We start from the raw sequence: 18,495 nt of genomic DNA, 5'->3' as shown, positions 1-18,495 counted from the left end.
GGGGTTGACACCTTAAAAAGCCCTCAGTGCAATTCTTGTCAATCGGTCTGCGCCAGCAGCACCCACAAGACCGCCTAGACGTCCTAAAGTGCACTGGAACAGCAGAAGACGACCTGATACAGAAATAGCTGCATCTCTTCGTCGCCAATGTAGCCGAGGCGTTTTCGACGTGAGAGGACATCGTCGCCACCTACGATGAATACGTTACCGGTGAGGCACTTCGCTGCGGCCCCATGTTCTTGTTTGTTTTAGGATGGAGGGGATACCTGCCCCTGATACCGCAACGCAATTGCTCCAGACGGAGGCTCCCTTATGCCTCAGAAGACGCTATCAGTGTTCATCGCTCTCAGGTGGTCTTCGTCTCAAGCACTGATGAAGTGACTACGCTGCCTCAATCTCGGTTATCTGTCCACAATCGATGTGTACAGCGAAACCATAGGCGCGTTGGCTGCGAAGTATTTGCCAAATGTTTCGAAAAGCCACCACATGCACTATACTGAACCTGTCACCGAGGGACATAATGTGGCCTCTGCGGATGTTATAACCCAACAAAGCTCCAGAGACTGAAATGGCCCCTTCTCACTCCTCAGGATATTCAAGATGAAAAAAAATGATATTGTGGCCGCATTGGAAAGTAAGGGTGAGTGTTCTTTTCACTCGATCATAGCTTTGCAAGAAGCTGCCCATCTCGGAAAGTCTGAGCAAGATCCATGAACTAGGATGGCATATAAACAACGTGGCTGTTGCGTACGCCTTTGCGCAACCATGAATCCCTTCACATCGCACAATACTGAGAGTTTTGTGCCGGAATGCCCGCCCCCGTCCCCTTCTCACTGCCGGGTACACAGTCATCCCCGCTGTCTTTACCACAAGCACGTTGTCCATCGTCACGTTTGTCTTTGTGTCAACTTAGCACGAACTTTCACGACAATTGGTGCCTCCAGCACGAACCTGCCAGATGTCTAAAGAAACGGACGGAAATCTGTGGATTATGAGAAACATCCGAATCAACGCCTCTTTACATGGGGAAGTTTTCAGCCGGGTTTTCGATGACACATTTGTCGCCGTCCACGACATGTGACTCGAGCGTCTGAGACTAGGAGTCATTTAAGCTACGGGCGTCTTCCCCAAGCTCATTCATCCCAATAATGACAATGCGTGTGGATGGCACATCTTACATTTCCGGAGAGGTGGCTGCCGCAACGATCGTTTGGCACAGGGAAACCGCACATCCATCCAGGAAATCCAACATTGAAAGTAAGTTATAATCTGTGAATTTACGCGTCAAAATCACGTTCTAATTGGCACGCCGTAGGGGGCCGGGACTCTGGACTAATTTCGATCACCTTGTGCTGTGAACTTAAACTTAAGTGCACTGGCGTTGTTGCATTGCTCCCGTCGAAATGTGGACACCATGGCCGGGATCGAATCCATGCCCTCGATCTTAGCATCGCAGCGCCATAGGCAATAATACCGGACTCAAGTCTGTCAGGTGTAGGCTTTTGCACTGGTACGTTAAGTGACACCGTACGAGAAATGTAACGCAAAAGGACAGAAAGTTGGGCGAGTTGGTACGGTAACATGATCTTGGATTGTAGTGCGAAGGGACACGGACATAGACTATAGAAGCTGACAGGACGAGCGCTCGTCCTGTCTGCTTCTATAGTCTCTGTCCGTGTCCCTTCGCACTACAATCCAAGATCATGTTACAGTACGAGACCTTCCAACATGGAGCATTCGTGCCCCGAAGCTAGCTCTCTTCGGAACGGTGTGTGTTGCGATTTAGTGCAGCGCACGCAACATTAAATCTCGGAGGGGTGCCACTTAGTCAAAAGCCCCGAAGGAGTGCCGCGAGGATGCCCTATATACTGCGGCTTGCTTCGAAACGTCATCTATTCATCTATCTGAGCCTCCAGTGCGCATACTTGACTTTCGACGTCGTTGACAGAGCTCAATAAAGCTCAACTCTCGCCTGCTCGTTCTTCAAATACTAAGCGCTGTTGTTGTATGTGCGTTTTTTGTTTGTTTTTGTCGGTGGTGGTGGGAAGCTTGTATTAAACTATAAGCGCCGACACACTGTTCGCGGTGCGTTTAGCCAAGACATTGCCAGTGCTAAATCGAATCAGAAACTTCTCCGGCTGCATTTAAAAACATTCGTCCAACGTGAGAATTCACAGGGGGCCCTGCTGCTGCAGTGCTGCATGCCAGTCTAGATGCAATTCGTGGACGATGCACTAAGCTCCCATGATGTACAAACCCAATTACTTCATGCTGCTAGCAGTGCGTCGTGAATGTGAAAGAAAAGTCCGTTTTCTCGTGTTATACCCTTGCTGCGCCCGTTCTCAGCACGTCACTCAGCAACAGACGCAGACGATGCGCATATGGGCAATGCCTCTAGCATTCCCTGGGGTGAAGGCGCATTTAGCGTTGTCTGCGAGGACGATATGTACAAAGGCTGCGACTATGACGTCATTTACTAAATAGAGAACCCTCAAGTGCACCTTGGCTAAATTCTGCACAGGCCCTATCTCATCAATGTGGTTAGCTGAGCTAGTTTGGTTATTCATGCCGACAGCAAACAGCGCGGAAAAAAATCACGAGTACCAAAAGCAATCAGGCGGGACACTCAGCACTGATATCGATGCGAAACATGCCAACGGCATCTCCTTCAGCTTCAGCATTGTCAAATGATCAAATCCACATACGCATCTGACCTTGTCTACATGACATCGGAAAGGTGGGTTCAACCCTGTCTTTGTAGCCCGCCCAAAGGAGTATGCGGAGGGTGCCTTTTCATCAACTGTACGTCAACTTCGCGAATCTGTATGCTTTACCACAGAAGCATTTTCCTGCTATGATGCGCATTAAAACTCCTTCCTTAAGTGAGACTACCTCCACACAGCGCATATTCGCGGTAAGTTGACACTCCAATCAACGTCAGAAATGACCACATGCTGCGGAATTTGCAGTTCGGCGAAGTTATTGATAGTGTAACTACTGTAGCATGTTCGTTCGAAGTGCTTGGCCTCTTTCGTTCGGAATAAATTATACATAGGCGTTGTTTGTAGCGATGCCAAAAGAAATGTAATTATCATACTGCGGGAACGGCCGTGCCATCTGTGGCTAAGACGGAGAAGCTGCTGTGCAATCTGTCGTGTGCGCAGCAGGCGTTTAGCCTATAGTTCGTACAGTGAGAGCACCAGTGTTACTTTCGCTAAGGAACGAAATTATTTTTTCGTACCGGCATCTCCACAAATGACCCTCGTACTTTTTCGATTAATGCTGGGCGTGTCAAGGGGAAATGAAACACGCAAATGGGATGCAGAACAGAAGGCACCGCGAAACGCCAGCCCTACACGACAGCTGCACGTTAACAGGACAGCGGTTGAACATTTAGAGCCACTTATACCTGGCCCCCGTCACCGCAACACTCAACTCCTGAAAGAACTACCTATAGAGACCATTATGGCCACCTCTACACTGCTTCGTGCATAGCAGGCCACGCTGTGGAAGCTATCTATTCGAGTAGTGTTATCGTTAGATCTTATCGCTGTACGCCACGCGTTCGTTGTGAAGTGGTTTAAATCTGCGACGCCCTATATGTGACAACTTCTGCGTCAGTTACCGTCATGACGCATTTATCCCGTCACCTATGAAACCTGTGATATCTTACGGAATTGAAACGCAAGTGACGTCGATGGCAGTAGCAGCGCTGGTAGCGCCATCTTGTTAGGTTTTCTTCAACCACCACTCCTTGGAAACTCTTTCGTGTAGCATCATGAATCTCGAAGATGGGATCGAAATAAAAATAATATAGCTATCCAAAGCCGGGGCTAATATCGTTGCGACCCATACTTTGCCAGAGTAGACAAGTAGAACGTAATATTTGCGGTTATGGGTGTGTGTGTGTGTGTTTATTTGACGTCAGCGGCACAAAACGGTGCCTCTGGGACTGCTGCAGACGTCCCCTGTTTCCGGTGTTCCAGTATTCCGCAATTTACGATGCTCTGCAGCATAGGCTAAAATATTGTTTCGTCACACCCTTAACGCATTCCTTTCACACATTTGCTCGTCACGCAGCACGCGCTGTTTTGTCAATTTTACTGATTTCTGTCACGTTTTTATGCGTATAGTAGTAGCCCTATAGCTATACCCGTGTGTTGCCATGCTTATGTACGAATCGGAGTTTACAGATCGCCATGAACCATGCTCTGCCCGTCTGTCAGCCGCTCGTACGCGGACCTTAAGCAGACGACGTCGCGTCCCTCCCCTTCCTTCTGCTTAGTCCGCCGAAGACTCTAAGGGACGCTTCGCGGTTGCGTAATAATACGACTTCTAATTAGTTTTCGGGAGCAGGGACCGCGTGAGACGCTAGAACAGCTCTTCTTCTTTTCCCCCTCCGCTTCGCAGTTCATCTCGGCGTATAGCGGGTCTTTCGCAGTCTACTCTTTATCTTTCTTTTCTTTTCATTTGCTCCTTTCACAGTTTTCTAGCTTTCTTTTTTTCGGACTCCCTTCCTCAATCGCTTCTCCAATCACTTCTATCTTGTTCTTACTGCCCGAATCGCAATTTCGGTGCGGCCGATAACTTTTCTTTTGAGCCTTGCCGCCCCACGTCGATTTCATGGCAGAGGTAGCGAGGGGTTCGGATGAGAGCGCATCCGTCGCTGTAGCGAGAGAGATTCCTTCGCTCCTTTTGAAGTTAGCATTCATACGCCGTTTTCACTGATGCTTTTACTTTTACTCCGAATCCCTCTGTAGTGACGAGGCGGGTGCTTCGTTCTTGGCTTGCGTCTCCTCTCCTTTCACGTTTTATTTGTTTCAGTTTCTTGTCCTTCCTCTAAACGTGTAGATTTCCCTGGCTTCTTGTTCTCCTTTCCTCGCCCGCCCGCTCGCTTGCTAATTTCATTCGCCCAGTTTTCATTAAGTGCAGGCCGTTATTAGTGAGCCGCGACGTACGACGTTTTATATCCAGACTTAAGTTTCCGCACTCCACCCGTCGTCTGCTTCTTTTCTTTTATTTTTGTTCTCATCTGGAATGGAAGCGACCACCGTTCTCGTCTGCTCTCTTCTGCGCTTAGAGTGCGAGCCGTTACGGCTTATTGTTTGAATCCACTTTATTTTATTGTTTTTTTTTTTCTTATTCGTCATCTTGCGAACGTCGTAACCGATCTTGTTCCGGTGTTTGAAGTCAGCGGAGATGGCACACGTGGTTGGAGAAAGAGAAGTCAAACGCATATTTCGGGCCGGAATGATGTTATATCGAGAGCCGGCAGTTAAAAGGCAGACGAGAAACACAATTGCGGGCCGTCTGCTAATTTCGTGCAAGATGAAAGCACACGCGCAAGTGTATTAGCTTCTCCCTCTTCTGATGTTTGTTTTCAAAATCTTTCCCAGTTCTCTTGGTTTCGGTATGCGCCGCTTGTCGTATTATATCTGAAACGCGTGCTCAGGTATCCATTTTTATGCGCCGAGTATAATGTGCATCGCTTGAACGCTTCTTTTCCGCAGAAGAATAATTTTTGCCGGGAGAGTTTATTGCTCGGTTGAGCCATTATTGCTTTCCGCGCTCGGTGCTTTTAACGACCGGTTTCCCTTCTTTACGCTTGTCTCGCAAATTTGGTCTCCAGCGATCGACGGAAACATTTGAAATGAAATTACTTGAGTGTACTCGCAAAGAAAGCCATATGTCATGTCTACTGCTCGAACGTCAAGGGGAGGGAGGGTGGCATGTTAAACCAAAAGAAGTTAATTCTTTCAACTTATTATAGTTAAAGCACAAACGCGGAACGCTTCAGAAAGCTACGCTGTGGATTAGCGCTTTCCCAAGCATCTTTACATGTTAAATGAAAACGGACTGTTTGTTGAGAACCATATCTATAGCGAAAGTATCCAAGCTTCTCCTTCATACGTACCCAAGTTTGCCCTCCCCTACAGAAATCTACGCTGTGATTACAAGCTTTCCGAAGCATGTTCGCAACTAGCATAAGTGTTATGTTTAGAGGTGCTTTTTGGTATAAACCGTTAACCGACAGCACCATACTTTTTTTTTCGCCTATTCCTAGCTTTTACATGCTCGTGAAAAAGAAACCATGGTCACATGTTTCCGGCATTCAACAGAACCAGCGCGCCAGTTTTCCATAGAAATATTTCTAAAAACCTCTTTAGCATTAGATATTGTGTACAACTCGATACCTCGAACCTCGCTGCTGCTTTGATATCTGGAGAGAATAGGTGAACAAAGCTTCGATTTAAAACCGATAAGAAAGCACGAACTTCTAGAAAGACAACAAGAGGAAATCGAATCCAGTGTACCTCGTCTCCTCCTCGCAGAAGTATTTGCTTCTGCAACACCAAGTAATATCAAAATACAAGGATTTTACTCACCGATAAATGTCTCAAGATGTGAAACACGTACTTTTTCGGGAGCCCAGTGCAAATGGACTATGGACTGCATCGTTTCCAACACTGATTGGGATTGAAAACCTCACTGTCCTCATTCGTCTTCTGATACTGCATTTGTGAAATTAAATGGTTTCCCCCAACTGCTGTAATATTCCCTACTCAGCCTACTTTCGTTTGACTGACGAGCCTTTGCGTGCCCCTTCAGAAAATTATATACTGAAGATGCTGCGTCGAATGCACTGTATAGCAACTCTCTGGTATCATGTTGAGAAACAACAGCTATTTGTGAAGCGATTTTTGCTAACTTCTAGATGTTTGGCGAACTTTGTAAGATATTTACATGTTTGTATTGTGTACTTCGTGAAAGACGTTACATCTAAACCTCAGCTCTGTTGCTTACAGCTGCCTTCGGGTTTCCTAGGCTTTGTGGGGCCCGTAAAGCTGCCGTAATGCAGTTTTCTCACCCGCCCCTCTCTCCCCATCCTTACCCGCCCCTCTCTCCCCATCCTTACCGCTCACGTACAAATTTAGCGTTTGTCAGTGTGGTAAGAACCAACTTCAAACTTCATGGCTACAATCCTTTCTATAATACCGAAAATTCCACTCCTACCGTGAGAGCAGCTCGATAAGCCAGAGAAGACTGAAAAAAATGGAGGACGCTTAAGCTTCGCATTTAAGAGTGAAATGCCATAGCATTCAAAGAACACTGACTGCTTGTCACGCTTCCCAGGCAACCGCAGCTTTCTTGCGGATGCGTGGAGGCGAGCGCCACCTGGATGGTGTTGTTGCAAGGAATCGAGCGGGCCTTGCCGTTGTGTGAATGGTAGAAATGCGGGAAAGGGGGTTCGCGTTTGAGTTTCTGCATAACAAAGTTGTCTTTTCTGGTAACTTCAAATTACAGACCGACGCTATCAAGTCTGTAGGTTGCGTTTAGGTCCTACTTTACGATTTTTCTGACGCCTTTCCCTTTGGGAAATTGAATTAGTTCAGTGACGCCTCTAAGCCACGCGTGGTTGTTGTTCGGAATTGTTTTTCGCGAAACGACGTCCGACGCTAGACGCCTACACCGGATATCTTTTGCGGCACGAGGCCCTTGACGCTTTCGTGTTAAAATGAAATACAGATGGCGACACTGCTATGAGGTTTCGGCACTAGCTGGCTCTTACGTCATGCGTTTCGATAGCATCTAATTGAGCCTATCTATATGTTCCACTCGGTAAAGACGGATTACATTGTGTTCTAAGAGACCCAAACAGTGAACGTGGCAAGTTTCGAAATCTTTCAACGGCCCAAATATGAGAAAAATGATTCGATCTTAGTGACGTCACAATGACGTGCCGGCGCTGACGTATCGGCGCGAAATTCGAAAAATAAAAACGGAAGTTTGGCCTTCATTTTCCTCCGTGCGCAATGAAGTATCACCTCGAGACAAAGGACAAAGAGTTTCGACAAAAAAACTTTGTAAGTCTAAACGGAACTGGTGTCTGCATTTAGCGTCCCTTTAAGAATAGTACAGTCGAAAATTTCGATCATGCCATTCTTGGATTCACTCGGCGCCTTAAACAACAGAGGTATGTGTCAAGATGTCAGGATTCTCAAACCCCTGAGCTGACACCAGAGCACTCTGCTCAGATAATTTGGGAGCTGGTGTTGCCGTCGTCATCCACAAGAAACCACGTTCGCGATGTTCACGCTCTCTTCAAATAGAAAAAAAAAATAAAAGGTACGTATACATGTAGTGGTACCGATGAAGTGCAATAGTGCGACCACACGCCCTACGTTACACTTCGCGCTGGTTTAGTTTTCCCTTTACGATAGCTTATGTTGACTAATATTGCGGTTGCATGCAGTGCACTTGACGAATAAATAGTGTGCTGGCAGTAAGTACTCTCTTCGGCAGGAGCAACTCCTTGACTTAAATGGCCCTCCACCTTTTTAAGCGTCCCTGCGTTTCAGGTTAAACCATGTTTACTCTGAATTTGCCCTATCACAGCGAAGACACGGCTGGGGGAGGCTTAAGTACTCCTTAAATCCTTAAAGCAGAGTTATACCGGGGCCAACATTTTACTCCCGTAGATAGTCTTCGACTTTTCGGGTATACTCACATGTTCTTACCTTCTTTCGCCTCAACAGCAGAAAATATATACGGAACGCAGGGGTACAAATTGTCACATATAATGTGATAACACCATACGCATCGAAACTGAGCCGTTGGCATTGTACCTGGCTTCTTAACGCGGGACGATCACGGATGCTTTACTCCCGATACCAGTGTATGACTTGTGCGCTCACAATGATTTTAATGCGATGGCATTCCCCCGATCAAAACTTTGCCTTGCGCTATGTACATAGGTATGCCCTCTGTCTAGGGCAACTGACAGGGTGGGAGAAAGCTAACAGTAATAGGGTAAGTGGTAAAGTGGTGTGACGTAGAAAGACACGTGACAGAGAAAGCTCCATGGTATGACGCGTAGCGAAAGCTCGTACGTATAGGCACTTTGTTTATAGAAACAATCAAAAGCAAGGAGTGTGCGTAGGTTGACCATAACTGACGTTGTAGACTCGTAGTCAGGATCATGTAGGCAACAGCAGTAGATATGAAATGTTTCAATCTTTCTTGTGACTATAAGGTAGAAGTCATACAGGTTCCGTATATAATCATAATCTCGTTATATTAGTGCATTAGAGTCACTCAAATGAAGAATGGAGAACCGCAGGTTTTTTTCGCTAATATTTGTGTTTTATTCGTTTTGCGTATGGTTAGTGCGAGAGGGACACCGATATATAGAGTCGAAAAAAAACGAATCTCCATCGTTCAAACAGTTTTTTTTTTCTCTTTGTACAATTTGCGACATCCTTCGTGATAAGTGCGTTTCGCCGTCAGATTTCCAAGCTCTTCGACGCTGCGACACATCAGCTTGCATTAAGTGTCTCTCTCCCGACTCACGAAGTTTCTCCTGATCGAATGCGAAGCGGGCCGTGCATATATGAACAGCGGCTCAAGCGACGTCATCGGAGGAAAGCAAAAAAAGAAGAAAAAAATCGTGCTCCGAGACACCCTATACGGGCTCCCGAAAAGTGAGCACTCCGTCCGAGCTGCTGGAAGAACTTCTGAAACTTAATTGCATCTGAGAGGAAGCAGTAATTATCGTTCGCAGCTATATTGCACCTCCGAGAGTAAAGAAGCAAGAGCTCCAAGATACCGCGGCCCCCTTCGTGTTCGGCCATATAAAACCAGACGGCGCGGTCCGTACTTTCTTTTATACCTCGCTAGAATCTCAATGTCCTCATTACACTCATCTTTATATTTTCTTCTCTATTTTTTTGTATTTCTCAACGACGAGTGAAAGTGTGTAACCCTCGAAATGCAATCATGCCACATTGCTTTAATTTGCAAGGCCTTTGATCAGAAAATTAGAAAATGAAAAATAAAAGAAAGCAACAAAAATACAAACAAGACTAAACTTTGACTAAACGAAGCGACGTGGAGAAAGAGTAGGGAGACGTTTTTCGTCCGGCTCGGACGATGCGTTTTAACTAAATATGACGTTGATACCACGGAGCACTCTGCACGCCTCTTGTGCCCGCCCGCCCGCACCCTTCCCCCTCCCCTGTACCGCACTCCTCCATCGCCCCTGCTAAATTTCACGCGACAGCGATCCTGAAAATGAGCTCTAAATTGGGAAAGAACTTTAAGATTAGCGCGCTCCGTCACCGTGCGTGGTGCCTTAATTTTGTTACGCGTTATGTAGCACCGGACCTCACTAAGAGCACCCCCCCCTCCGCCCCCCCCCCTTTCTCCCTCCGTTTCCAGCCACAGGCTTTTTTCCTCAAGCCCTCTCATCAAGGCTGTCCCACCACCCACGTTTTCAAACGCGCTCGCACAGTCTCATGCTTTACGCGGCCGCAAAGTGTCCGGCGCCCCAACTTCTCGGACCACGTCTTTCTTTTTCGTTCGTTCGTTCATATGTTCGTTGATCTGTTTATTTGTTTGATTAACCAGATGCATAATTTATTCGAAAATTGCATTAAACTTGAATAAGTATAGGAATACGAGTTCACTACCAAGCACACATGCACACGAAGAGTGTTTCTTCAGCTTTCTTCTCCGATCACAGTCTGAAGTAAAATCAGACGCACTCATCAGGGCAGAAGGAGAACTACAGCGCAGAAATTTCTTATTTCGCGATGTTACACGTCTAATAAGTATAATCTTCTACTACACTTCTGACACATACATACATACATACATACATACATACATACATACATACATACATACATACATACATACATACATACATACATACATACATACATACATACATACATACATACATACATACATGCATGCATGCATGCATGCATGCATACATACATACATACATACATACATACATACATACATACATACATACATACATACATACATACATACATACATGCATGCATGCATGCATGCATGCATGCATACATGCATACATACATGCATACATACATACATACATGCATGCATACATACATGCATGCATGCATACATACATACATACATACATACATACATACATACATACATACATACATACATACATACATACATACATACATACATACATACATGCATGCATACATGCATACATACATACATACATACATACATACATACATACATACATACATACATACATACATACATACATACATACATACATACATACATACATACATACATACATACATACATACATACATACATACATACATAAATTGTGTTCACGATGATTTCTTTCAGTCACCAACAGTTATTTTTCCACGCCGTGACCATCCATACAAAGTCAAACGCATTAACTGCCAGTCATACCATTATGCATCTTCGTTCTTACCACGCACAATAACTGAATGGAACGCCTTACCATCAGTCATTGCCACGGAACCAGACTTGACTAAGTTTCAACATTTAATTCGCTCACGACTTGTCGACTAATCGTATTATTATTCTTTTTTGGGACTTTTAGTGTTTTTCGATATTTGTTGGTGTTTTTAGTGCAGTTGCCTTATGTTCTCCTAATATGTACTAATGTTTTCTCTGTAATAATTGTGACCTAATTATCTTGTATGTTAACTATGTTTCACTGTATTATTACTTCTGTTAACCTCTCTTGTTTTTAGTATGTACAAACTACAACCAGTGCTTGTGATTGACCCCCCCCCATGTAATACCCTCGTAATGAGGGCCTTTGGGGGTATTTTGAATAAATAAATAAATAAATAAATTGGGATGGGCTGTTAACGTTCATCCTCCCTCTAATGCTGGGATACTCACTCTCCATCTACTTCGGTTATGAAAGCTGCGTTGTCTTATTCGCCGCAGTTAAAAAAATGACTGACTTACATGACCGAAAACGCAGCTGAACTTATGTTTCCGGTGCAATGTTACCCGTGGCTGGATTTGAGGCTTATTGGTCCCATGCTGAAATTGTGCAGTCCAGGTCCGTGCAAATGCAGATTTATAAGGGGAAAACGGCAAGGTAGCCTAGTAATGACGCCCTCTGATTGTCTTGATGGGCGCAGCTGATATTTTCTGGGGAAACTTAGAGACTGCTAGAACCTCACCTAAATCTGCACAAATGTGTGAATATCGAATTGTACCAGTGCTTGCAAACTTGGTTCTTTTCTGCCCTCTGCAAACTTCTGGTAAGTTATATCAGCTTTTTTTGTGTTGTTTTGTTCCTGTTTATTCTAGTATTGCGTGGCATTGTACTGCATGCCTCGTTTGTGTTTAGCGTATTTATTAGGCTGCTTTCATGTTTTATGCTACTTTCCTGTGCTGCGCAAACTTATCGCAAGCTGGATTACAATTCCTTCTTGGTTTTTTTGCTTTTGTCTCTTCTTATGTGATTGACATGCCAGTATCGCGGTGCACTTTATATGCCTTTGTGGAGTTGAACATATTTATAATGATTTTCGTCTTATCTCGATTATGTTTCGGTTACAGCTGACAGCGTTTTTCTGCGAGAGGAGATATGGGGTCGAGCAACGTCGTCACTCTTGCTGTAGGTTGCTGAGGCCTTTGAAGCGGTCGTAATGACTTGCTTTCTCTCATCAACCCCACTTGTTTGCCTGTAAAAGACTGAAATAAACGATGTGATTGTTTGATTGATTGATTGATTGACTAATTGATAGATTGATAGATTGATTGATTGATCGATTGATCGATTGATTGATTGATTGATTGATTGATTGATTGATTGATTGATTGATTGATTGATTGATTGATTGATTGATTGATTGATTGATTGATTGATTGATTGATTGATGTTGAAATTATTTCGAGAACGTTGTTGCTGATTCGGTTAAACCTGGACGTACTGATAATTTCTGATACCTAATCGCTGTACTGTAAGTCGATATTGGGAGAATATGAATTACTGGTCCATTCATGTATGACCTCGCTAACGAATCGGTCATTTCGTTAAAGCGTAACCCTCGGTGATCCGTCAGTAAACCTCGGGGTTGTTTTTTTACCACGCACAACATAGAAACTCACCAAGTTTCCACTTCTGCTCGACATATATGCCGTTATTTTCGATCCTTCTCGCGCAGTCCAATTTCCTGGCAGCCTACATAGACTACAGCATTAGTTGCCACTGGGCAAGTTTCATCGAAAGCAAGAAAACTTGCCAAACGAAAAGGCTGTTTTCGCCATTGCATATAGAGCAAGGCAGCGTTCTAATTAGAGTTCGCTTCCGGCTTTCAGACTACTTTTGCTCACACTTTTAACAAATTTGGCCTTCTCCACAAAAAAATATATAATTCGAGGAATGTCATTCGAATCAATAAAAAGACGGATTTTGGAGTATATATTGTTTGGATTAGACATTTCTATCGCGGAGAATTACGCTCGCATAAACTGTGTCGGCTTGTATGCACTTGTTTTTCATAGTGGGCTATCCACTTAGTCTTTCTACATGTGGTCGCATTGTCCTAATGTTGATACACGCTGCAAATGTTATATTACGCGACCCTGCAGCTTTTGTTTTCATTTCCATATAGAGCGGGTGATGTTTCTCGGAAAGAGAGAGCAAAAATTACTGGGGCATTTCATCCCACACCATTTCAGGCTTTTCCAGGCGAAGACGAAGGCTGAATATGGATAGAAAGGCTAGAATACTGGTGCATTTTACTTTTTTAACGTGGTTTAACATCCTAAAGCAACATTTAGGTTATGAGACTATGAGGTTATGAGGTTACGGACTGGATTCCAAGGGATAAAGGGAAGCGTAGCAGGGGGCGGCAGATAGTTAGGTGGGCGGATGAGATCAAGAAGTTTGCAGGGACAACATAGCCACAATTAGCACATGACCGGGGTAGCTGGAGAAGTATGGGAGGGGCCTTTGGCCTGCAGTGGGCGTAACCAAGCTGCTGCTGCTGCTGCTGCTGCTGCTGCTGCTGATGATGATGATGATGATGCTGATGATGATGATGATGGATTGCTCCGCACTAATTTCAACCAACGCGATATATTACCCGTTTTCTGAAATCTTGTCATGCGCTAAAAGACCACTGCTAAAAAACAGCATATTTTTAGCTCAGTTCCATGCTTTTTAAATAAACTTGTCTTACCCAAAAAGAAACTATGAGGGCCGCATTCAGTTAATCTGGTTAGCGAACTAGAATACATCTGCAATGTCAGAAGCGTTAGTCTTACTGTTGGCGGCGTTTCGGCAAGCACGAAAAGAGAAAATATGAAAGATGGGTTTCAAGTTCCCGTGCTAGCTTCATATGACGTCACGAGATGGAGCTCACCTGCTCTGGAGTATCGTTAGCAGTTGATCGTTCAACAAGGATTGCATTACATTCTAAATGTATTAGAGACTGAACCTATAGTAAGTATTGATAAACTTTTACGAACAAAATTGACGTAAACACGCGACTATGATTTTCAGTCTGTGACGTCATGCTGACGTCGTACAGGTGCTGCTATTAGATTCGGGAAGTTAAAACAAAAAAGAGACATTCCCTTTCATTTTTTACTGCGAAAAACCGACCTCATTCCGCAGGCTAATTGCGAAACGAGTCTTCTTATTATACTTCACCGGACTGAACTTATCTCTATAGTCTTGCTGCTTAGTGTCGGTTTAACCATCGTAGCGGTAACCGGTGCACGTCGAAGTTAGCACGCATGTGCCACGAGATACACAGGTAAATATTTACACCGCGAAATGCTTGAAACGAGGCATTAACCACTTAAACTGCAAAAGTATCTCTCCATTCGTTTTAATTATATTGCTGCATGCGCAAGAGCTCGGCATACGTACGTATCGCAGCGTCATTTGGATGCTGTTTGTGCCGTTTCGTGTTACTTCTACCGCGTCAATGGTGCGACGTTTGTGTGATGTTGAAAACGAGGCAAAGGCCTTGTCAAGCACCTTTCACGCGCTTTTACTCTGCACTCTCAGCGACACCACCTATGTTTAAAAAAGGAGGTTGGAATAAACGTGCTCTATCAGGACAGTATTCTGTAACGAGCCCTTTCAGAATTGCATTCTTATGTTGCACAACCAAGACTACATAGATAGACTCGATCACCTTAAAGAAACGCTATCAAACAGGAACCACCCAAACAGTGACCTTCAAACAGCTTACATCGCTGCAACCAAACTTGATCAAGCCGAGGTCCTCAAGCCCCGCCCGAAGATCACAAGAACAACAACGCCTCTTCTTACTACTAAATTCTCAAACGCACTCCCAAACGTGAATAACATCCTAAGTAAATACTACCCGATTCTCACCAGCAACCAGAAACTTAAGAAGATTTTTCCCGACCCTCCCAGAGTAGCCTACAGACGCAACACTAATTTTAAAGATGTTCTTGTGCACGCCAAACTACAGAAAAAGAAGTAGTTGGGAACCAATCCCTGTGGTCGCCCCAGGTGCTCTACATGCAAACACATTCAATCCACTACTACAGTAAAAAGTACAGCGTCGAATTACACACACAAGGTAACTTCGGCTTTCACCTGCACATCAAGCAATGTAGTCTACTGTCTAGAATGCGCCGCTTGTAGCAAACAATACATAGGTGAGACCGGACAACAAATCAATACAAGACTCAATGGTCACCGCGCGGACACAAAACACAATTTACCCAAAGCAGTAGCCAGCCACTTTAATGAACATGGACATATGTTTGACAAAGCAAGGCTCTATATACTACAAACAAATTTCCGTTCCCCTCGCGAAAGGAAGTACACGGAATCATACCTCATACACAAGTTTAATTGCCTACACCCGACAGGAATTAATTTGGCACGCGGCAACTTAGAATCTTTAAAAGCTGTAACTTAAATCTGAAACTCTCATATCATCAACCAATACACAAAACACATTAGGCCACCAGCCAACTTTAATTCTTAACCTCACCTACTCTTTCATTTCGGAGGAAAAAAAGGGGAAGGAGGGAGAAAGGGAAAAAAAGAAAGAAAAAAAAAATTCCTGCCTACTACTCAATTTAATGTACTCTTTCAGGATTTTACGTCTACACCAAGTGTACGATCCCCTTCTTCCATGTACACTTGCCCGCGCCTGCTTCTGCACGCGTCACCCTCCTGTTTGCTATACCGATTTCGCCCCCCCCTTCCCCCTGCCCCCCTTTTTTAGTCTTTTTGTTTTTTTTTGAAACTCCCTCGACAACACATTCCGAAGTCAATATGCCTTTTTCGGCGCCTCAAGCCAGAGTATCGCCTTCTGGATGCCGCCGTAACGACACCTACGTTAAGCGCGTGGGGCAGTGCCCCTTGAAAGACCATGCCGCTGCCTTTCAGTCACCCCACACATTGCACCGCAGACTCCTCGTCGCCACCTTAACTATTTCAAAATTACTCGACCTATTGCTTGACCGGCCGTTCTAATGCCTCAAAAACATGCCGCCAACGACTTCCCCTGAATACCTCCTAACCTTTCGCATCCCCAACACGCTCCCAAGCCCCCGTATTTCTTAAAGATTTCATTTTTCTCTTTCTTTTTCTTTCACCCCCCCCCCCCTTTGTTGTGTCTTGGTACGGCCCTGGCTCCCCCCTGCTTTTTTTCCTTTTTTTCCCTTTTTTCTGCTTCTATTTCTTTTCTTTCCTCCCCGCGTGCCCACTCTCACGCTCTTGTCCCTTCGTCTTGAGAATGAGGCTCACAGACGTCGGACGACAGCGCCTGTTCCCTCTTGTAATCTCTCTCTTTAAAACCAGCCGCCAGCGACAACACCCGCACGTGACGTCACTGCACTAACCCTTTAAAACTAACACGCCGAGGATGACGAGGCCGCCTTTGGCGAAGATAGGTTCACCTATCGAAACGTTGGCCAGCCTGTCTGAGGTACTTCAACCCTGTTTAAAAAAGTTTATACCACAGTGTGCCATTCCATCTGCCAGCCCCTTTCTTGTTTTTGGACTTCGTCAGCTAGTGACTGGTACGATCGACGTTGCGGCTAAGCTATCGTCGGTGTCGCTCAGTGTTCGCAACGAGCGTTAAAAAAAGAATAGTATTGATATGTCACGTTAGTTATTACGTTGATGAATGGTATGATTATAATGATGGAAGCAACGAGAAAGAGAAAGAGTTGTGATACGTGCAAGAGCAGAGTGTTTCTTAACGAGCTTGCCGAAGCACTTGGAATGTCAGAGTTCCTCTCTCTCACTCCGCCCCCCCCCCCTCTCCCTCCTCCACTGCTGACGGACGCTCAGGTGTCAGCAGACTGCGCTGGACAGTTACTGCTGAAAGGTCGAGAAATTCGGAGGCGATCTGTCCTGTCACAGCATTCCACTCACAAGTGAAAGCACCTGCTTCATCATCATCATCATCATCATCATCAGCCTGGTTACGCCCACTGCAGGGCAAAGGCCTCTCCCATACGTCTGCAACAACCCCGGTCATGTACTAATTGTGGCCATGCCGCCCCTGCAAACTTCTTAATCTCATCCACCCACCTAACTTTCTGCCGCCCCCTGCTACGCTTCCCTTCCCTTGGAATCCAGTCCGTAACCCTTAATGACCATCGGTTATCTTCCCTCCTCATTACATGTCCTGCCCATGCCCATTTCTTTTTCTTGATTTCAACTAAGATGTCATTAACTCGCGCTTGTTCCTTCACCCAATCTGCTCTTTTCTTATCCCTTAACGTTACACCTATCATTCTTCTTTCCATTAGCTCGTTGCGTCGTCCTCAATTTGAGTAGAACCCTGCTGCGCCTGCTTCGTCGGAGGACAAAACCAGTGGCCTATAGACATGTTGGATCAAAGCAAAGCGAAGGCACAGAAACTTTCGCTTCCGCACACAAGCTCAAGAAGAAGCCAAAGATCACTGAAGAAGCAATGCAACGAAATAAAGAAAGTCATCACATTAAGAGTCAGGACGACAGCAGAGAAGATCAGATAGGGAACTGGTTTTGTCGATATTGTATTTGAGATTGAAAGGAAGCAGTTAAGGTTAGGCAGGCGAGTTAAAGAGTGCAACATGTAGATGATTATTACAATCGGTTATAGCCGACTGTTTATGATTGTACATATTGAGCGCCAAAGGAATAGAAACAAAGTCCAGGATAGCAGACAATTAATAATCACGGCAAAATTGGAACATTTGAAAGCATAGCACAGTGTCGGCGGACTTAAGGTGATTGTGTCATCGGAGATGGCTGTTCGATGCCTAATTTCCTTCTCTCCTTCCCTCCTCTCTCGCCCTGTCATTCTTGTTTTCCCCTTTCCAGTGCCCCCGGTGTAGTGTAACTAACCGGAGATTATTCCGGTTAACCTCACTGTTTTCTGCTTTTCTCTTTCCTTCCTTCCTTACTTCCTTCCTGCTGTTCGGTGTCCTCTTCACACAATGGACTGCAAAATTCAATTATGGTTGTGATGGATATAAAGAGCGTGATTCACCATGTTGGCTTAACTTAATAGTAATCCTCTTTGTGCCTCTAAATTTACCCTAGTAAAGAGGTCGCCATTAACACATGTCCCACAGAGGCTTGGCTACACTAATTTATCCCGTGGATTTTGGGAAATTGGAATAAGCCTTTAATTTCCATCGTTGTGATTAGCAAAGCAA

The 18,495-nt window shown here is 44.9% G+C and overlaps 1 long non-coding RNA gene across 1 annotated transcript; it reads left to right on the top strand.

Moving 5' to 3' along the window:
- The first annotated feature begins 57 nt into the window (after positions 1 to 57).
- On the top strand, positions 58 to 12,560 carry LOC139050712 (uncharacterized). Its single transcript, XR_011509044.1, has 2 exons — positions 58 to 1,257; positions 12,400 to 12,560. It is a non-coding gene; the product is annotated as an uncharacterized lncRNA (long non-coding RNA).
- The last annotated feature ends 5,935 nt before the right edge of the window (positions 12,561 to 18,495 follow it).

Source organism: Dermacentor albipictus, chromosome 10 (genome assembly GCF_038994185.2).
Source record: "Dermacentor albipictus isolate Rhodes 1998 colony chromosome 10, USDA_Dalb.pri_finalv2, whole genome shotgun sequence".
Classification (NCBI taxonomy): Eukaryota; Metazoa; Arthropoda; class Arachnida; order Ixodida; family Ixodidae; genus Dermacentor; species Dermacentor albipictus.
Note: the sequence above shows the minus strand (reverse complement) of the source record. Positions and strands in the feature narration are given on the sequence as shown.